Raw genomic sequence first — 23,354 nt, forward strand, 5'->3', positions numbered from 1 at the left:
CGAAGAAAAGAGATGATTGCACCTGTACATAAATAAAATCTGCATTGATGCACCAACCTCAAATGCTAGCTGATACAGGAGTGAATAGTATGGCTACTAGGGACATAATTTTCTGAACTTGTAAATAGCTCCTAGTAAAGTTCTGATCAAAAACCAAAGTATAAGCTTCCCTTTTTACACCTAGTAATTATACACCTGGAAAATTAATACTTTGTAGTAATATATTAAGATTTTATGTTACATGTAGTTAGGTTTTAAGCTTAGGTGATTATAAGCAATGTTTGCCTATAATAATACCCTGTAGGACGTTTGAAGGTCAAAAATGACAAAGGAAAATGCTTTGAACATGACCTGGTTCATGTACTGTAGGATGTGTAGCGTTGCTGGATAGTAATGCTCACTATTGCCAAAAGGTCTGGAATGATTAAAAAAAATTACATCTGCAAATTTCCAAAACACCTCTACTGCAAATCCCTGTTTTAAGGGTTCTAGATCTATCTGTGCTCCTAATCTTTATCTGAGCCATTTTTTAGGAGCAACTATAGTATCATTTTGGTGACATATCTGGCAGGTTGTGGATTTTCAACTACTTCTTTGAGAACTGTCCTCAATTTTTTACCCTTTAAACTAAGCCCTATCTGTCATATTGAGGTAAGTGACACTAAAACTAAATTCCGTATCTTACATTTATTTTTGCTGAATTTCATTTTCTTTATTTCAGTCCATCTTTTCAGTCTATCATTCTGAATCTTGGTTCTGACATATCGTATTATCTCATCTTGGTTTTCATCACCTGCAAATTAGATAAGCATTTCTCATCTGCCTCCATCCAAGCTGCTACTAAAAATGAAGAAAGAGAAACAATGACAGAGCTGTTAGAACTTGACTAGAAACTTTCACATCTTGACATAGCTCCTTATACATTACCTTTGTATTCGTAAGGATACAGCCAAAAGGGACCCATGAGAAATGTGGTCAATAGCCTTACTACAACTAGGATAAACTACATCCATGGTATTTCTCTTATATGTGGAATTAATATTACCATCCACATCTAATTTTAGGGCAAAATGCTCAATAGACTTATTTTGGTCTTTAGTGGCCCCAATTTCCTTTTCTAAATTATTTCACAGGCTTAATTTTAATAACTTTAAGAACTCTGACATAGGGGCGCCTGGGTGGCGCAGTTGGTTAAGCGTCCGACTTCAGCCAGGTCATGATCTCACAGTCCGTGAGTTCGAGCCCCGCGTCAGGCTCTGGGCTGATGGCTCAGAGCCTGGAGCCTGTTTCCGATTCTGTGTCTCCCTCTCTCTCTGCCCCTCCCCCGTTCATGCTCTGTCTCTCTCTGTCCCAAAAATAAATAAACGTTGAAAAAAAATGTAAAAAAAAAAAGAACTGACATAAATATACACAGTCTTAAAATATTACTGCAGGAGTTTGGCTACTATAGACTCTGTTATCTCCATGGTCTAATGCAATAGAAGCCTATATCTTTCTCAAGATTTAACCTGCAGGGCAGGTAGAGGGCTCTGTTTCACTAAATGGTTCATATAACCAAGACCAATTAGGTCATCTTTGGTCCATAGTTCCCAAGCTTACCCTGAATTTTTACCTATATCCAATAAAACAAAGGAAAAGCGAGCAGAATGTCATGTAGGAAGAGTATATAATAAGTTAAGTCAGAGAGTGGCATACATCATTTCTTTCCATACATTTACACACAACTCACTAGCTAGAACTCACATGGTCATACCTAACCCTAAGGAAATCTAGAAAATATCATCTTGCTGCCTGCCTAGAAGAAAAGCAAATGGATTTTTGGTAAACTAATAGTAGTCTGTGCCAATACCATTCTGAGACCTGTGCGAGAGGTGCTCCTGCTCTGTGCCCCCACGCTTCAGGCATCCCCATGTTTCAGAATGCCTTCCCACAATGTTCTAAGTCATCACCAGCCTATTCCTGGAACTCATCAGGGCCAGCACTGTTCTCTGGGCAGTGTACCTAGAGTCTAGACCTGGTCCCATATGAGTTTCTATCACTGGAAGCATCAAACTCAAAATTTTCTAACTCCCTGTAGCTCAAACCTGCCATGGCTAGTAATACTCTCCAGCTGGGGTGCCCTGAGTCAATACCAGGGGCTATGTGGGCCACAGTCTCTGCTTTTCCACTTCAGATATTTGACCCTCTAAACAGACAGTGGGGTTGGCTAGACACTCCAATGAGACGGGGCCACTATGCACAATGTGCATAGTGCTGGCACATTGGTTTGGGATGACTTTTATCCAAGACAGAACATAGGACAAGCTTAGAACTCTGAGTTAGCAATGGTCCGCTGTCAGCCGTTGGGAATGAGTCTCATGGGTAGGACCCTGCATGGACCCCTTACCCTTCTGTGTTGGACCATGGTTGTGCCTCAGGTGTGTAGCACCCAAGGGTAACAGGGATGGCAGCAGCCAATATTTATTCTTAGGATTCCCACCATCAGACCCCAGGGAGGTCACCCACTTTCTTCACAAGTTCTGCATCATGTTCCAGGAAGTCCCTCAGGAATGGCTGCACCTAATTCCTCTGAAGGTGATGAGACGGTACCTCCACAATGCCCAAGGGACCTTCTAATTAATGTCCTCTGGACTCCAACCAATGTGGCATGGTTGTGCTTTCCTCAGTCAAGCTTATACCATCCTCAATGAGGGATGGATCTTCCTTACATGAATGGATCCATGCTTGTTCTGAACACTGGGTCCTTGCCTCTCTTCTCTACCGGTGGCAGTATGTAGAAGGTATGGACAACATGAAACGAGATCACATTCTAAGAATGTAGTGATTGCGGCCTAAAGAGTTCAAGAGATGGAGTTGGAAATATGTTGTTTTATATTCTCAAATCATAAAGTTAGTATGACCAGATAAAGAATTACTGTTTACACTTTCCTTTGTTCTCTAGATAATGTTGGCCTTTGTGGTTATCATCAGTGAAGCAAAGTAACAACTTTTGAGTCATTGGGAGCCAGTATTCATGGAGCGCACAATGAAGATGCTGTATCGTGGATAATAATGTGACCAGCATTAAACAAATGGTTATGAGGAAACTGCAGAAGCAAAAAGATCCATACTGTTTTTCATATGAATAGAATTCTAAGAGCCATGGTATTTGAGTATTAACAGCATTACAGCCTTTTACTCGGTAGGAGACAGGAAATAGCCAGGAATGTTGCATTTGACCCATCCATCAATTTGGGGAGTCTTTTCATTTGAACAGTTTTAATTCTTCAGATCCAGGACTATGGGATGTTTTTCTTTCTGTGTCAATCTTCTATAATTTCTTTCAATGACATTTTGTAGTTTCCCGTGCATGCCTTGTGTTTAAGTAGTTTCTGAAGTATTTTATTTTTGGATGCCCTTTAAAGTAATTGCTTTCCCAATTTCATTTTCCTATTGTTCAGTGCTCGTGTACAGAAATGCCACTGATACTTGTGTATTGATTTTGTGTTCTGTGCCCTTGCTGAACTTGATTATTGCATGTTTAATATATGTTGAGATTTGTTTTCAGTGCTCCAAGAGGCATTTTATAACTCTGCATTAGCCTTTACTTCCTGCTTGTACAGAGTCTCAAGGTCAGCCAGAGGTGAGAGCTTGGGGCCTTCTCAGGTCTTTCCTGGACATGTGCATAGCTTTGCACATGCTCTCAGTTCTGCATATGTGTGTGGCCTTTTAGATTCCCAGGAATATATTAGAGCTTCTCAAAGCTACTGAGGGATGTCTGATTCCCCAGGTTGCTTTTCCTTTTAAGGTTTTCTGTCTGGTCAGGCTTTTCTTAACCCCAACTGGTAATGCCGCCTCAAGCAGCTGCAAGTTAAACATTTGCTAATGATTTGTTTGTTTTTTGTTTGTTTGTTTTTGTAAAAGGCCCTGTAGGTAGTTCACGTTGAGTGAGCTCCAAGTCAGGTGAAATAAAAACACACTCTGAGAATGAAGCTTTTCCAGAAGGGTCAAATGTGGCAAATCAGTGGGAATGGGCTTTTGGGGTGCTCCAAACTCATTCTTCCCCATCCTGTGGGTGCCAGGCTGTCTGCTTTCCCAGCTACCATGGTTGGTTTTTTAAAGCTACTATGGAGCTGGGGAGAAGGGATGGGATTAGAACAAGTTAAAAAGCCACAAGACTGTCTGTTCTTACCAAGATTCCACTGTTTGTCTTGAGTAAAAACATTACTCATTTTGTTGCACGTTGTTCAAGAATTCTGAAACTGCTGATTTTAACAGATTTTGCCAATGTTCTTGTTCTTATAGGGAGGAGCAGATTTTCAGAATACCATACTCCACCATTCTGGAAGTGAGATATCCACACCTACAATGCTTAGAAAAAAGTGAGATGCGCACAAAAATGCAGACAGTGTGAATTCACTTATATAATGTTCAAAATCAGGCACAACTAATTATGATATTAGAAGTCAGAATAATGATTATCCTTTGGGGAGAAGCACGAGGAAAAGAACCCAAGGAGGACTTCTAATGTTCAGTTTGATGATGTGGGTGCTGGTTATGTCCGTTTAAAACATCCATTACCTGTATATGTATGATTTGGGCATTTTTCTGTATGTGTGTCACCCTTCAATAATTCTATAAACACAATCAAGAAATTAGGGATATGTTTTTGTATACTAGTTGTATAAGTAAGAGTCCTGTTGATAGCTCCAGTGATATTTGAGAATGTTCTAGTGCTTAGGTTGTTAGGTGGTTCATGCATGTTCTTTCAATCATGCATCAGATTGTACATGCATATTATGAATATTCTTTCATGTGGATCTAATATTCCATAATAAAATGTATTTAAAATATTTTCAGCGTTGTCCAAATCCTTTAATAGACTTTGACGTTTAGGGACGTAACTGCTTTCTATCCTTATTTGAATATTTAGAGTACTTCCAATATTTCATTTCATGATGTTGTAATTAGAATGCACACAAATAAATCCTTGAGTATACATCTGATTTCCTTAGGATATATGCCCAAAGTGGATTCAAGGGGTCAGAGTATGTGAACATTATACACACGTTTAGTATACGAAATCAGGTATCCGTTGGGAACATTTTACAAGTTAACTCTTTACTCTCCTCAGAAACAGAAGAGAAATTTCATTTTCCTGCCTCTTTTCAAACACGGAGATGAATACATACACACATATATATCAATATACTTATACACTAATATTTAGATATTTATTAGGTAGAATTTAATGGCAAGTTTGCCGTATGTTAAGGGAAGGGTGTTATCTCATTTTATCTTATATTTTCTTGAGTAACAGCTACATTGAGTATTTTTCTCTAAGCTTTTTTGTTTTATTTTTTTATTGGATGTTTTGGTTTCTGACCCTTATTTATTATTTTATGTACATTTGGGTGTTTCCTATTTTTCTTATTGGTTTGTAAGATCACTGAGCATTTTTAACTGTTTTCTAAAGTCTATGATCCATATTTGATTAAGCCTGATCTTTAATTTCTTTGATACATTAACCTCAAATATTGCTTGAGCATATTTGCTAAGGTTTCAACCACTTCCATTTCACCAAGGATCTTTTCACCGATGTTCGGAATGCTGTACAGAATAGTTTTCTCATTTTCTTTCCTTTCTCAAAATAAAATTTTCAGCTTCGATGCCATCAGAGGTAATGGAGCTCTCACAGTGTTCTGTATGTTGTGGCCCCTTTTGGGTTCTCAAAACTGCCTTGCAAGAAGATGCCAAGGAATGAAAACATAACTTTATGTGTTCCTGCAGCTCCCCCCACCCTACCCCCCACCTTTCTCCAACAGTTGTAGTATCAACATCTAAATCTGTCCTGGAGACCATCAGAGACAATCCCGTCAAGCCTTCTGTCCCTGTTTGTATCAGTCACCACGGAAAATATGGGCCCCCCAGATTCTCTCATCTAAACATTGTCCTGCCTATATGGCTTACTAAATCTTGAATTGACCCAATCTCATATGCCACCTGAAACCTCAAAGTGAGACACTGTGTCTTCTAGACCACACGATCAGTCACCCAAAAAATCCACTGTGTCCCTATCCTCATCTGTGAAAATTTCCCAAAGCATGACTTCTCCTGGGGATAATTCTTTTCACGTAGTTCTTTCAAGAGTTGTACATAGATCACTGTCCCTCATTTCTCCCTAAAACCCATGGGTGTAGGGATTAGCTTCCTAATTCATTTTATTAAAGGGATACCCGTTTGCCCTGTCAATGAGTTATGTTTTCTCTCAGTTTCTTCTCACATGTAATCAGTGACCAAATGGTATAGACTCTGCATCCTTAAGACTTTGATTTTCCTTTTCTTAATTATCCAGTTCAGTAACTTTTCACTTCTTTCCTGGGACATTGTAATATAGATCAACATGGTTCCAATTTTTTCACTTGAAAAATGTGATCCACTTCTTGTCAGTTATTGTTTTATTATTTTTTTTATTTTTTTAATGTTTATTTTTTTTTGAGACAGAGAGAGACAAAGCATGAACGGGGGAGGGGCAGAGAGAGAGGGAGACACAGAATCAGAAGCAGGCTCCAGGCTGGGCCATCAGCCCAGAGCCCGACGCAGGACTCGAACTCACGGACCGCGAGATCATGACCTGAGCTGAAGTCAGATGCTTAACCAACTGAGCCACCCAGGCGCCCCGTCAGTTATTGTTTTAAAACATAGATTTTATCAAGCCGCTGACATAAAACTCAAATATAATAATTGTGTACCTAAGTATACTTAATATGTACTTGATGCCTTATGCTCCTTTTTTTATGTTTTATTTATTTATTCTCATAGAGAGACAGAGTGTGAATGGAGGAGGGACAGAGAGAGAGAGAGAGAGAGACAGAGAGAGAGAGTGACAGAATCTGATGCAGGCTCCAGGCTCTGAGCCATCAGCATAGAGCCTGATGCAGGGCTCAAACCCAAAGACTGTGAGATCATGACCTGAGCCGAAGTCGGACGCTCAACCAACTGAGCCACCCAGGTGTCCCTCGATGCCATATACTCTTATATATACTCTATGCCAGTATTAGATAAACACCTCACACGTGATATCTAAGGTATCCTTGAACAAATCTTTGAGGAAATAGTATTATCATCAAGAGAGATTAACGAACTTGCCTCCAATATAGAGTTTGTGAAGGACAGAAGTGACAGGTGCAATTTAAACTCTGATCTGCATCCAGAGATCAACAAAGACTACCGGACATACTTTTCAAAAAAAAAATTTTAATGTTTATCTATTTTTGAGAGAGAGAGACAGAGCATGAGCAGGGGAGGAGCAGAGAGAGAAAGGAAGGCACAGAATCCAAAGCAAACTCAGGGCTCTGAGCTGTCAGCACAGATCATAACCTGAGTCAAGGTTGGACACTCAACCAGCTGAGCCACCTAGGCGTCCCTACTGAACACACTTTAAAAAAAAAAACAACAAACCTTTCATTGACTCTCTGCTGAAATCTAAATTCCTAAATCGGGCATTCAATTTCAGTCATCAGATGAATACCGCTTATCCTTTTCAAGCTCATGTTTCTCTTTGCAACCTTCATCCTTTCTGTAATAAGAGCTCATATAAGTACAACAGGTGCATAATATTTCTTTAGGGTTTCGCTTCTCTATCAGTGGCGTTTATGTAGAGCAAACAATCTCTGTGAACACAATCAAATCTAACATTATGCGATTCTATAGTACTTTCCATTTCAAACTAGAAACAGCAAACAAGCCTGGCCATTCTTTCCTTTGGTTCACATTTTACCCTCCACCCAGAAATTGTATCTTGCTAACCCTACTTGTCCACATCTTTCACACGCTGTAAGGGCATGCCCAAGTGCCACTTTCTCCATAAAGTGCTGTCTGACCCCACAAAAATAATTTCAATAAACCTATCTCTCTGCTCCTGTTATTCAGTTTGTGCTTGCATTGTAGGGCAATACGCACCACCTCACATTTTACTTAGCTTTGTGCTTTCCCATCTCATTCACTTGACAAAAAGCTCCCCTAATTAAGCAGTCTGATTTTATCTAGCTTACTCTCCAGTCTACACTGCTACGGTTATTATGTTGCAAACAGTAGTCACTCAGTAAATTTTTAATAAATGATGTGATTGTCAACTCACTAGCTGAGTTCACTTTCATATGCGCTTGGCTAAATGGAAAAATAGTTTAGCACGGTGGTTAAGGGCTCGGATGGTGTGTATTTAAATCCTGACTCTGCTATCTACTTAACTTACTGAGCCTTCTTTTCTTCATCCATAAAATGGTGATACGAACAGTATATAACTCCTAGGGTTTTTGTGAGAACTATTTGAATCAATTCATATAAAGAACTGGGAGAGTATCTGTCATGCTTTAAGCAGTCAATAACTATATTATTACATATTATAAAACAAAAATAAGGATTTTAAAAAGAGATCTAAAATAATTTTCAACAAATGCATTTCTATATGCTTTGTATGGGACTTCCTGGCAGGTGAAAAATAACAATAAACTTAATTAAGGGGTGACTTTTCTGGTCAGGATAAAGGACAGAGCAGATTTAATCCTGGCAAGAAGCAGGACCTGGAAGCTTTTCATATTCAATCATTTTCTTTAACATGAATAAGTCGAGTGCTCCATTAGTTCTGGAGCAGAGAGTATAATAAAATCAGTTCTATAATAGGGGCATTAAGCCCTCTTACATTATAGGAAATTATTGAAAAAGGCTGCCAGGCTCTGATTTCCTTGCCAAAATATGGCTATGGATATTCAACAGTAGCATCAAGCCTAATAAAAACTTTTACTTTAAATAGCTAGAAACCCAAATGGCAGCGTAGAATGTGGACGTCAGTCTTCAGCAAGAACAGGAATGAAAGGAAATAGACACAGGTCTGTCTTAAAGCAAGTGGATATCACTTTCTTCAGATGCTTTCATCAGGATAAAATGGAATTTCCATCACTTGTTTTTAATTTACGTTGTAACCATACGTTTTCAAGCCAACATCAGCCGTCTATGTAAAATACTGATATTTGTATCTTTTGAGTGTTGACATGAGAGAGGGTCAACTCCATCATAGTAAATTGAGGAAAATTTAGCTTCATCATTCTTTCTGTTACCTGTCTCGAGAATTTGCTTATTTTCCTTCCATTACATTCTTTATTACCACTACATTTTTTAGAGGCACTAATTTGTCTGTCCATTATACACTGTTTTCCAATTTGAGAGGGGCAATTTTGAATCAATCTAACACCACTAGGAAAATTCTCATGGTGGCATTTACCAGTCTTGCCTCAATTCCTTGTTAGTAGCAGTATTCTGTTTAGAGCTTATGCCACAGAGGAAAGAAAAAGGCAGATCCCTGTCCAGAGGCAGAGAAGTCTTTGTGTAATAGGGTCAGAAATCCAGAGGCACGGAACATGCATGCATTAGGGTGATTTTTTTCTATGCTTCAAAATGAGGGGGAAAAAGCATAACTCATTGACAGGACACGTGGGCATTCTTTAATAAAATATGAGTTGATGAAGCTGACCCTTCAACCATCCTTTCTTTATCACACCTGTTTTGATTACTTGATGGTCACAATTCTCACACACACACTGTTCATATTCCCATCCCCACCATGGTAGGCCCAGACACAATCTCATGCAGCACTCCATGAATCCAAATGGATTCATATCACCAATGCATCCAGATAACTAACATCAGCCCTCTCTTCCACATCACATACAAATGAGTTTTTTTCCTTTCCCTTTGGCCTCAGTGCACTCTTATCAGCCCAAACATCTCATTATTCACAGAGACATTTTTAAATATAAAATTCAAAAGTAAAAGTAAAATTATTCAACACCACTACAAATGCTTATCTTCCCAATGGCTTAAATGCAACAGTTTTCTTATGTCACCTTGCATTTCATTTAATAATCTAACAAAGCTTTTGGTAGCAATATCCCATGTTCCCTTTTTGTATCTTTTAAACAAGAGCCATCAGTGCCTTTTAGGATTTGTTCTTCACTCAGCATTATCAGATTTTAATAATTCAAAAAGAGAGAACAATAAAAAAATCAATAAAAGAAAGAGGTGCTTACAGATATGATTAAACTAAGATAAATGTAAAGAAGTTTAATCCCCACTTTTTTCCAAGACATATCTTCCCAGTAAAGAATCTAGGAGGCAATTCTTAACAGTATCAATCCACACAAAAGGAGACCATTTCTCTGCCACCCTACCCTCCATCCCCAAATCCATGGTCGTGGTTAAAAAAAGAAAATAAAATCTTCTTTCGTTATAAATAAAGTAAATACAACTTGAACCCCACCCACCAAGACCCAGATTATATCATGTTTTATAATATGCCAAGGATATGTTTATATTAAGTGATGAAATACACAAAATAGAATACAGAATAAAAGCACTTTAAATTTATTTTATATTTGTTCAAGTATATGTGTTATTATACCCTTAAAAGGCAGAGACTAGAGAATAACTGGAGGAAATGATACTATAGAACACTACAGAATTAGGGGTCGGGGAAAGAAATGCCATGGAGTTAAAAAAAAGTGTTATCTTTTTATGTTAAAGCCAGATCCACTAAACTTGGAAATAGATAGACATCCTTCACTTAGGAAAAGTGACCTAAACTAGTTCAAGCTGGATCCCCAAGACCTTTTCCATAATGGCCTCTAGCTTCCCTGAGATAGGAGTGAACAGAAAGAAAATACAGCAAGAAGGAATCTCAGTCCACACACTGTCTTCCCGTTGTTTCTATTTAGGACCTTCATCCAGCTAGAGTTGTGTTTCTGCCAAAATTGGTCCATGACATGTAGATATCAGATATGAGCTTACTGTGTATATTTCTTGGTTTGCAAATTCAAGATTTCCCCTGGTGAAATCTGAAACTGGCCCCTGTACACAGAGGACATGGAAAGGCTGAAGAGACAAACTGCACCCAAATTGGTAGGTGACAGGTTTAAGAAGCAAGGAAACTTATACATATAAGGCTTGTCTTGTATGCTGTGAGATGCATAGATCTCTGCATCTGCCCTCCAGAAGATTAAAAGTTTATACAGGGGTCTTAATGGGATTCGATCACATATTCAGTCCAGATGGTCTCAAGAACACCTTGCTTTCTTGAGGATATATTCTTGGAAATGGCTCCCAAAATGGGAAGAACATAAAATCCAAGGACAGGCAAGGGGATTAAGAGCCTACAATTGCCTGGGGTCCAGCTCCTGGGTCAACCAGTGGTCGCATCCTCTCAATGACCTCCTCTGATATTATTGGGGGTTAAGTTGTGGAAGTCTCACCAGATAGCCAATACAGTTTGACCATACATAAATCCACTAAGGCACCTGTCATCACTCCTGGTCCTTGGAGAGCTGACTGCTACAAAATGCATTTCTATTCACCTGGCTGCTTTGGGCCGATGGTGCTTTCTACTATGTCTTTCCATCTCAGGTACAAAGCAACCATTGTGCTACTTTGACAGTGTGCTAGGGTTGAGGAGAGGTGAGATTACCTGAGACCACTTCTCCCCAGAAGTATCAGCCAGCCATTTCTTCTCCCAGGTCCAGATATTTCCCCTTGCTTTCAGCAGAAAATGACTTCAGTCTTGTTCTCATATCCCGGACACCTAATGGGGAGTTCTTTCCTCATTTCAGGGTTTATCCAGGGGAAAGCCAGTCTGGAGAAATTGATATTTTGGCTTCAATTGATTCTACTTCACTTTTCCAAGTCTCTTACCTGTGTTGAGTGTGCTTTTGGTTTTCCTCAGGACCTAAGCTTTTAAAACACAGCTTGGAGAGAAAATCCTTTCTTATTTTGAGTTACATTGTTTTATGTATCTCAGGACAACAAGGAACATAGAGTGACTGAACTATTTCAATAGTGGAAGGGCAGTAAGTTAATAAAGAAGAAAATAACTAGTTTAAAATGAGGCTGAAGATAGTTAAATTAAGACAAGCCTGTATAGCAACTTGAAGTTACACTATCTTTCCTACAAAGAATAGTTTACTCTTCAGCTATGTCTCTCGGTCAAGTTCTTTTTATGGCTTCCTGTAACGGATGCTTCCTTCAGCACTTGCCATCTAAATCCAACTGCTCCAACCTTTGCATGTGCTGAACATTAATACAAGAGAGCAAGGGATCCAGGGACATGAAGGAAGCTTGCCTTGTCAAGGTCACCTACTTGATCCTGTGACCCATCTAGACTGTGATGAAATACTAAGACAAAACGTCCATGAAGTTAGGAACTTGGTCTTTTTTGCTCATTACTGATCGCCTCCATTTAAAAGAGCCTTGCTCATAGTAGCCGCTCAGCAAATATTTAGGTTATAAATACACCTTATAAGATCCCCCTTTTGAACGTATATACATCGAGATATATTTTGGTAGTTGCTCCTGAACATTACCCATTATTCTGAGGCTCTCTGAGGCACGAGGCAAAAAAGCTAATAAACCGACAATAGCAAAAAAATGGTAGAAAACTATATGAGGAGTGTAAGTTGAGAGTTGGGAAGAGGACAGAGATAAAATTTCCCCTAACAGCCTAGGGAACTCGCCTCCCCATGACAGCCTAGAGATCTGTAGACTTCCCTCCAATTTTCAGTGAACAATGAGGATGCCCTAATCATATAACTGTTGTATTGGAGGGAAAAACCTTTTTCAGAGATGTTAACCTATCCAAATAAAAGCAATAGAAGCCACAGCTCCCCATCTCCCTCCAACATATTCTGAACCACAAAGACAACTAGGCTTTTCATGAGGAGGGTTCACTGTGCTGGTCATGCATTGTTGTCTTCTAAACCTGCTCCATTAGTACCTCCCCGTATTATACTCTAGAAAGAGAGCATAGAAACAAAGTTGGGATCCCAATGTGTTCTGGACAAATTCCTGATACGAATCTGAGCCCCCGGAGTTTTCTCGTGTAGCTGATAAATCTTCTTTGTGACATTATAACTAAGGCCTCAATCACTAGTTTCTGGTACCAATCCTGGCTTCTCTCCTCCCCTAACTTTTCTTCAGAGGTGTACCTGGCCTGACTCAGTGAAATATCCCTTTAGTCGCCAAGTAAAATGCACCTCAGTAAACTTAAATTTTTATGTCAGAGGCGTGGGTGTTTTATTTTTGCACTAGAGACTGTAAATGGGATATTTTATTAAAAATATCTCTTGAGCTATTGCCCCAAGTATTACGACTGGAATGCCTTTTCCACTGGAGAATGAAATGTACATCCATTATTAGTTCCATAATAATGCTAATAATATGAGCCAAACTCAATAAGCCTAACTAAATATGGATCTACAGAGTAATCTCCCGGATATGGAATAAGTGCTACACACAATGATTCATTTTAACATGCAACAATGCAGAACAATCTCCTGTGATGAGGTAGTTGCATTCCTAGAATACTGCAGCTTTCACTAAAATGCTTTGTATGAAATGAACACAGGCAAAATACGGAGCTACATCTTTCATAACTGGAGATGACCCAAAGCTATATGATGTTGGAAAATAGATAAAAGATTGAACCCATTAGAGATCCCTGAATTAATCATGGCACTTTTGAGATGCTCTGTTACAGAATGCACTTCCTGAAAGCAGCCCCCTCTGTTGCCACGTCAAGGCCCTGCCGATTTTGCTGTTTTTGCTTCAAATAGCCTTCTGGTCATTCCTCAAGTGGATGGCTCCTTCCTCCGTTAGAACTCAGCTGATAAATCAACTTTCACAGGAAGATTTATCTAAGCCTCTGTCCCCTGGCTATGCTAGATGCTTCTCCTCTAAGCTCCAAATCATTACTGAGAGTGTACAACTCTTCTGGGATTTATCACAATACTGTACTGTGTATTCATTTTTTGTGACGCCTCACTATGTCGTAAGTAGTTTCAAGATAACAACCACGTCCTTTATTTCTCTGGCTCCCGACTTGTCGTTGGCCTGGTATATAGCCATGGCTCAATGATTATGTGTTGATATCTTGATTATGTGTTGATATCTCTTTCCTTGGTCAACTGTTTCTCATAGCTGAGTTCTCAATTTAAATATGACTTTCACCAAAAGGCATTCCTTGATTCAGAATAAAAAGATAAAGAGATCACAATAACTAGACAGAAAACAATTCTCAGAAGAAAAGGCAATGTATCCAATTTATGGATAATTGGTCTTGGAAAGACAAACTAGAACACCCAGGAGTAAAACTTTTTTCCCCCAAGTATAAAGTATAGGGAAAATCTCCTGAAATAAAAGAATTTCCTGAAATAAATAGGTCATTCCTAAAGAGTCAGATTCAAAAGCAAGATGATTGAAAGCAATGTGAACTAGAGCATATCCTGGTACATTTACAGAAGTCTGAAAATAAAGAATTTCCTAATTATCCCGGAAGTGCCTGCATGTAATTCAGAAGGAAAATTGAATATAGGCGACCTCTGACTTTTCTCCTAAGCAAAATTAGATTCCAGTATATTGATTGATCTACAGTGTGTCGGGGACAAAATTATGTAATTCGAAAATTCTACACAAATTTAAGTTTTTATTCCAGTTGGAAGACATTTTTCATAAACTGGAAAACATTTTCCTAAGCAAACAAAAAAAAATTAGAAAACATAGGAGTAATACTTCCTTCATTTCACTCCTACTTGAAGTTGGAAAATCCTAAGAACCAAAGCTGCATTAGAATATAGAAATTCTAGGGGTGCCTGGGTGGCTCAGTTGGTTAAGCGTCCGACTTCAGCTCAGATCATGATCTTGTGGTCCATGGGTTCGAACCCTGCATCATGCTCTGTGCTGACAGCTCAGAGCCTAGAGCCTGCTTCAGATTCTGTGTCTCCCTCTCTCCCTGCCCCTCCCCCACTCGCACTCCGTCTCTCTCTCTCAAAAATAAATATTAAAAAAATTTTTAAATAAAAAGAATATATAAATTCTAACTGGTTAAATGATTAAATTATGGAAAGAAACGTCTGGCAGAGAGCGTTAAATCTGAATAAATGTATATAAGAAGGTCAATAACAATACTCTTAATAAGGACAGAAGGATATTTTATAAATCTTGAAAGAAATCTACATATTTAATAACAATAAATTGTTGATAATGGACTAGAATTAAGGCCACAGACACCCCTATAGGAAAGACAGGAGAAAGGAGGTGATACAAATGAAGTAACTTTATTATGTGCTGCGAAGGGAGTCAATATATTTGCTTTTATATTTGACATTACACATATATATGCATACATATATGTAAGCACATTTATATGTGACATATAGCTTTAAACACATCATTTTCTTAAGTTACCTATTAGTAGTGTTGCATAGCTTCCAAGTAAAAAGATAACATAAAAACAAAGATCAAATAACAAAGAAAAATTAAAAGAAGCAGTAAAGAGAAAGAAAAATAATCACCTGTTAATTCAAACTATTGAAAGCCTACTATGAATTTGGGAGTATATAATAGAGAGTAAAAAAGACATCTTCCTCATCTCTAGGAAATTTAATAGTCCAAGAGCTTATACATATACACACCACACACACACACACACACACACACACACACACACACACAAAGAGACTCCAGACTGCAATCTTCATTGCTTTGAAGGCTGCCTTTCTAACCTCTAGTGCGCCTTCGGGAAGTCTTCCTGTCAACATGGTATTCATAGGGAGCACTATCTTTCCCAGGGGACATGCCCATCACCTGTACTAAACCAAATCCTTCTTTCAGAAATATGGATTAAAAACAAAGGTTCATTGCATATTTAAGAAAAACTACTTCTATAAAACAATAAGCAACAAACTAAGCAAAACTGATGCTAGGGGAAGTAAATAATTTAGAGCCAAAGTGGAAATTCAAAAAATTGTTTTAAAAATCTATTAAGTTTCTCAGGATCCACATAAGAGTGAAAACATATGGTATCTGTCTTTCTCTGTAGGACTTATTTCACTTAGCATAACACTCTCCAGTTCTATCCACGTTGCTACAAGAGGACACATTTCATTCTTTCTCATTGCCAAGTAGTATTCCATTGTATATATAAACACATCTTCTTTATCCATTCGTCAGTTGATGAACATATAGGCTCTTTCCACAATTTGGCTATTGTTGAAAGTGCTGCAATAAACATTGAGGTACGAGTGCCCCTATGCATCAGCACTCCTGTATCCCTTGGGTAAATTCGTAGCAGTGCTATTGCTGGGTCATAGGGTAGGTCTATTTTCAATTTTTTGAGGAACCTCCACGCTGTTTTCCAGAGCAGCTGCACCAGTTTGCATTCCCACCAACAGTGCAAGAGGGTTCCCATTTCTCTACATCCTCTCCAGCAACTATAGTCTCCTGAAGAGGGCACCTGTTGGGATGAGCACTGGGTGTTGTATGGAAACCAATTTGACAATAAAATTCATATTAAAAAAAAAGTAAAAAAAAATTTAATTATTAACCTCAGATAGATTTAAGACAATAGTGCATCACAGGGTGCCTGGGTGGCTCAGTCGGTTAAGCGTCTGACTTAGGCTCAAGTCATGATCTCCCGGTTTGTGAGTTCAAGCTCCGCGTCAGTCTCTGTGCTGACGGCTCAGAGCCTGGAGCCTGCTTCGGATTCTGTGTCTCCCTCTGCCCCTCCCCTGCTCCCTCTCTGTCTCGGTCTCTCAAAAAGTGAATAAACATTTAAAAAAAAATTGAAAAACAAAAAGACAATAGTGCATCCACCTACTAGGTATTTATCCAAAGGATACGAAATGGTGATTCAAAGTGGTACATGCACCTTAATGTTTATAGCAGCCCTGTCAACAATAGCCAAAGTATGGAAAGAGCCCAAACATCCAAATATCCATTGACTGATGAATGTCCACACACACACACGCACACACACACACACACATACATATATAGAATAATATACTTGATCAAAAAGAATGAAACCTTACTATTTGAAACAATGTGGGTGGAACTAGAGTGTATTATGCTAAGCGAAGCAAGTCAGAGAAAGACAAATATCATATGATTTCACTCATATGCGGACTTTGAGAAATACAACAGATGAACGTAGGGGAAGGGAAGCAAAAATAAAATAAACACGGGGGAGACAAACTATAAGAGACTCTTAACTACAGAGAACTAACTGATGATTATTGGTGGGGTGTTGGGTGGGGGGATGACTAAATGGGTAATGGACATTAAGGAGGGCACTGGTTGGGGTGAGCACCGGGTGTTATATTTAAATGACTAATCACAAAATTCTACTCCTGAAATCATTATTACATTACATGTTAACTAACTTGGATTTAATTTTTTTTAAAAGACAATCGTGCATCCGCCAGCTAGGCAGGATGCTATGACATGATATTTGGCAAATAAATGTATAAAACAGAGAAACAGAAAGAGGGGAGGTTTGGAGGAGGGGGAAAAGGAAGACATATCAGTGAATATACTAAACAATAAGATGGATAGTACTAAAATCCAAGCTGGTAATTTGAAAATTGAAATTTGTAATCTTACAGATGATAGAGCTAAAAGAAATGGAACGTATCCTGAAAAAGGGAGGGGAAAGGAGAAGTCCAAACAGGCCAACATCTACTTGTTAGCATGACAGGACCCATTACACTGGCCACACAGGGCTACTGAACTCTTTAAATGTGGTTAGTTTGAATGGACACATATCCTAAGTATAAAGTACACAAAAGATTCCAAAGGCTTAATATTAAAAAAAGAAGAATGGATAATGTCTCATTAATAATTTTAATGCTGTTTGAATATTAAAAGGATTATGTTTGTTATATGAGGCTAAGTACAATATGTAAATCTCTTCACTTGTTTCATTTTAGTTGTTTAGAATAGGGCTACTAGAAAATATAGCTACTAGAAAACTCGAAACAGCAGACATGGCTGGCATTATAGTTCTATGGGACATTACTAAAGCAGTTTCAGAAACAAAGGGGAAAAAGAGACCAGAGATTATCAAGAAAATCAGAGCATATTTCCCAGAGCTCATAAAAGATAATATTCAAAGAGGCTTCCTAGTGCTAAGAAAAATAAAGACTCACAGCAAGACATATACTGTAGAAATTTCAAAACTCCAAGAATGAAAACAAACTATTAAAAGCTTATTAAAATTCTATATAATATAATCTACATAAATAAAAAAGCAGCCTGACATCAGACTTCTCATCATCATTATTAGATGTTAAATATAATTTCTCTGAACGTGTTCAGCTGTAGAAATATATACTGAGCTAAGCTGTCAATCCAATGTAAGATTACAATAAGACATTTTTAAATAAGCAAGGACTCTGAAATTTACAAAGAAAATTATGAAAAACCTACTTGAAGAAAATTCAGGGGCATTTTTTTAAAGAAGAAATATTTAACAGGGAACAACATGGGATAGAAAACATAGTAACACATAAATCGTGATCGAGATCAAAGGAGTAACACTTGGAAGATTTTAAATGCCTATAGCCAAACTGCCCATCCCAAACCCTGGCCAAAAAAAGAAAAAGAAAAAAAAAATCAATGTTTATGGGTGAGATTAGGTATCAGTATTTTGCAAAATTCCCAAGGCAACTGAAAAGCGTAATTAAGTTGGAGAATCTAAATAAATTCAAAAGAAATGTCAAGATAATCCATCGGAAAAATGAGACTTCAAGATTCACTTTCAAGCAGTCGGCTGTACCTAGTGATTTAATATTACAACCACATTACATTGGCTGTGTTGTGTATAATATTCTTATCATCATAAAAATGGAAATGCAGTTTTACTGCAGATTAAATCTTCAGGTGCAACCCTTAGAGAAAGCTCAGTAGACTTCATTGCAGTTACACAAAAAATGTTGTTGTCATAGTCCTTGACAAGGTAAAGATAATAATCAATAAAAACCAGGGGTCAGAAAAGGAAAAGCAATGAAAGGAAACTTGCATCAAATTCTTTATCTTTTCTAATGGGCAGTCAAAAGATACCATACAAACTTGATAAAAAAGAAAAGGGACCAAGATAAACAAGGGGGGAAATGTCCCAGAGAATAATTATGAATTGGGGGGAAATTATAACTTTTTAAAAGGCTCCACTCGGTTTTTTTCAAATGGTTTTTGAAAACCTGGGTCATCTTCAAAATCAAGAAGCAATGAAAAATCATCAGAGAACTACAGGAAATTCTTGAAAATTTAAAATAGCAGTGGTTGGGGGCCCTGGGTGGCTCAGTGGGTTAAGCATCCACCTCTTGATTTTGGCTCAGGTCATTATCTCATGGGTCATGAGATCGAGCCCTGCATTGGGATCTGCACTGATAGTGCAGAGCCTGCTTGGGATTCTCTCTCTCTCTCTCTCTCTTTCTCTGTCCCTCCCATGTGCATGCTCTCTCTCTCTCTCTCTCTCTCTCAAAATAAATAAATAAAAACTTTAACAGAAAATAAAACATGAATGGTAAAAAAAAAAAAATAGAGACATTTCAGAATACTGAGAAAAATCATGCATAATGCAAAAACAAAAACACAGAAAGGATAAATAAAAAAACAAAAAACAAAGAATCAATCCAGGAGAACATCTGCCTAATAGAGAAAAGAGAGAAATGCCAGGAAATTACAGAACAAATAACTGACATTTTCTCAGAGTTTCCAGATTGAAAAGGCCACCCAAGCAAATAAAGGAAGATCTATCTCTAGGAATATTACTGCAATATTTCATAACATTCCAGATAAAGAAAGATCCTAAAAATGTCCACAGGCAGAAAAGTTGAAACAATAATCCAAAAAGAAACAATAATCAAACTGACGGCCTACTTTCCATCCGTCAGACTGAATCCTAGAAAACAATACAGCAATACCTTCAAAGTTCTTTAGGTACATGAAAAATAATTTTCACCAAAAATTCCATATTCTACCTTGTTGTAGACTCTGGGTCTAAAGTTCTCTCTTGTCCGGCAAGAGAGCTGGATGCAGGATGAAAAACGAGAGATGGCTAATGTCCGGGAAAAGACAAGAGCCCCGAAAGGGGTCCTTGCCCCTTATTTATTAGGATCAGAAGGCTTACAAACATGGTGATGGATGGGCACAGAGAGACAATGAAACTGTGAACATTAACTCATGGATGTGAGGGAAAGGGGGTCTTGAAGATATTCGGGGTTTGGAGTTTGGGTTAATATAAAACAAAATCCGGGCACCAGGCAGTCGGGCGGAAGGTTGTTTACAGCGGACGTGAGGCAGCACCTCTGTTTATCTTAGGGAGACTAGGAGGTGAGACAGGTAGGACATGTGACCTCAGAGGTAACAAGGCACCTTTTCTTTTGTCAATCATCTCCAATCTGGGCTGCTTCACCTGCAGCACAGCGGTCTGTAGCCCAATTTACCTGCTTACCTAACTTGGTCCTTCCTTCCTGTGAAAGCAGCTTTTTGCTATAATGCTAAATTGGGGGTGCTTCCACCCTGAAGATCTAGTCTCGGTTATTTTATATACCTATGTTCTATATTGGGGCCTCTGCCCCTCCCTCTCTATTCTGGGGCCTCTGCACCCCCTCTCTATTCTGGGGGTCTAAACCCCCTTTCTCTAATCCTTATTCACCTAATCTTATTTACCCAAACTCAGGTGTGAGAATCCTATGGCTTTGTCCTTCTTTATCCCTGGTAACCCATTGGGGTAAGCCCTGGGGATTCCTAAGCTTATTCCCCATGCTACCTAATTAGCAATCAAGTGCCATGGATGGCTAAAAGCAATTTCAGATACATAAGAACTTGGAAAATTTTCTCCCACACACTCTGCCTTATGAAGTTGGTTAGCAAACACATGAGCAATCTAAGAATTATGAAATATGAAGGAAAGGAAGTAAGAAATCAACCTAGAGCAGTGCCTGGGTGGCTCGGTCGGTTGAGCATCTGACTTCGGCTCAGGTCATGATCTCACGGCTCGTGAATTCGAGTCCCGTGTTGGGCCCTGTGCTGACAGCTCGGAGCCTGGAGCCTGCTTCAGACTCTGTGTCTCCCTCTCTCTCTGCCCCTAACCCACTTGCATTCTGTCTCTGTCTCTCTCAAAAATAAACATTGAAAAAAAAATTAAAAAAAAAAAAAAAGAAATCAACCTAGAAAAGCAGAGAAGAAGGAATATCAAGGTGAGAGCTCTTTGGATATTCTAAAGGACAATATTTGCATGAGGGGAAGGAATGCCAAGGGCCCTACCAGGGAGGTCTCTGGGCCAAGTGGACTCCAGAGAAGGTGGAATTGGATGCAGGGCAGAGAGGGGGAAATGAGACTATGATAAAGGCCAACATAAAAAGAAAAATTGAACGTGAATGAAAAGACATGATAAATTATAGGTGGGATAGTAAAGACAAAATATATAAATGTTGTGCTAGTACAATGCTTGGCTATGCAGTGAATAGTATTTCCACAGGTGCTATAATGTAAATACTGTTCAATATAGATTTTAGAAATTCTGGAATCAATCCACAGACAAATCACATACTCACAAAAGGACTTCATGGTTGTCTAACGCAATGTCGTAGAACATCAACCTTAGTAACGTTAAAATGAAAGTGTAGATGGCTGAAGTTAGGACGCAGAGCTGCAGGAGAAGGAAAAGAAAAGGTAGAGGCACTCACTTCCTTTTCTTCTAAAGTGAAATATTAAAAGAAGTGCTATTCATTTCCCAACAAAGTTATAACTATTTCCCAATCGCCTTTAACAATCTCCTTAGTTTTTCCCAAATAAGACAAAAGCAAAGGATGTCTTGTAACAGGGAGGGGTGGAGAAGGACAAACGGAAAAAGAAAAAAATCCCTTCAAGTGCCATTAATATTTGAAGCAAACCGGTGACATCAACTACATGGATTAGGCATCTCATACCTCCATGTCCAAATTTACCTTTGATATTGATGGTACACCAGCATTTGGTGATTTATTTTTTAAAACGTTAACGCCAGGGGTTCCTGGGTGGCTCAGCTGGGTAAGCATCCAACTCTTGATATCGGCTCGGATCATGATCTCACGGTTCATGAGCTCGAGCCCTGCATCAGGCTCTGTGCTGGCCGTGTGGAGCCTGTTTGGGATTCTCCCTCTGCCCCTCCCTGGGTCTCTCTCTCTCTCTTTCAAAAAAAGAAAACCTAAAAATGTTAATTCCGTCAGTTCATTTTTATCTGTAAAATTTCCCCCATCTTCTAAATTAAAACAAGTTTCCAAACTGAAGACATTATCCACCTAAAACTATTCATGCAACTCAGGGTCCGAATTGTATTCTACGAGGAGAGATGTGTGTGTTTTCTGAGCTGCCTTTATCAAATCCAAATCAGTGGTAAGCCTTGTTGATCTGTACTAGACAATAGGAATGGAAGTCTTCTACAAAGAGATCCCTCCTCAAAACATATTGTCCCAAAACATAACTAATAGGGTTTGCATCATATATGTTGAATGGTAACACAGTAGAAATTAAATCTACTTTATTATGCTTTTATTGACAGTGACTCTCTTTGCCTCATTTTTTTACTTCTACATTGTCTGATTAATAATATGGACACATATTTTCGTGTTTGTATTACTCACCTTTCCTTTAAATCTTTTTTTTTTAATGTTTATTTATTTTTGACAGAGAGAGAGAGAGAGACAGAGCATGAGCAGGGGAGGGGCAGAGAGAGAGGGAGACACAGAATCCGAAGCAGGCCCCAGGCTCTGAGCTGTCAGCACAGAGCCTGATGCGGGGCTCAAACTCACGGACTGCGAGATCATGACCTGAGCCAAAGTCGGACGCTCAACCGACTGAGCCACCCAGGCACCCCCTTTTAAATTTTTTTCTATATTTGTGTTATGTCTCTTGAAACTGTCAGATGGTATTGATGCTAACACAATTCCAAACAGTGCTTTTATAATAAAGTAGCTTCTCCCATTTAAATATTTTGTCATAATAGCTATACTTGCTCAAATTTATACTTAAAATTTTTACACTCTGTTAATTTTTCCTTTGTCATCTATCTTGTGTTATAGTGTAGGTTTTATATACTCTTATTCTTCAGTGATTAGAAATGTTGATATTGTTTTTTAGAATACAAACTTTAGGGGTGCCTGGGTGGCTCATTTGGCTATGCCTCTGACTTAGCCTCAAGTCATGATCTCACGGTTTGTGGGTTCAAGCCTCACCTTGGGCTCACTGCTGTCAGTGCAGAGCCTGCTTTGGATCATTTGTCCCCCTCTCTCTCTGCCACCCTCACTCTTATGTGCTCTATCACTCTTTCAAAAATAAATAGCGCCTAGGAGGCACAGGAGACTATGGAGCAGGACAAGCCAGCCTGCCTGTGCCACCCTGTAAGGGCTGCCTGAACAGCCTGGTTTGAGACACCTGGTCCAGGGAGGAGAGATTGGGGTGTTGCCATTTCTTTCTTTCTTTCTTTCTTTCTTTCTTTCTTTCTTTCTTTCTTT

The sequence above is a fragment of the Acinonyx jubatus genome, chromosome A2, assembly GCF_027475565.1.
Source record: "Acinonyx jubatus isolate Ajub_Pintada_27869175 chromosome A2, VMU_Ajub_asm_v1.0, whole genome shotgun sequence".
NCBI lineage: Eukaryota > Metazoa > Chordata > Mammalia > Carnivora > Felidae > Acinonyx > Acinonyx jubatus.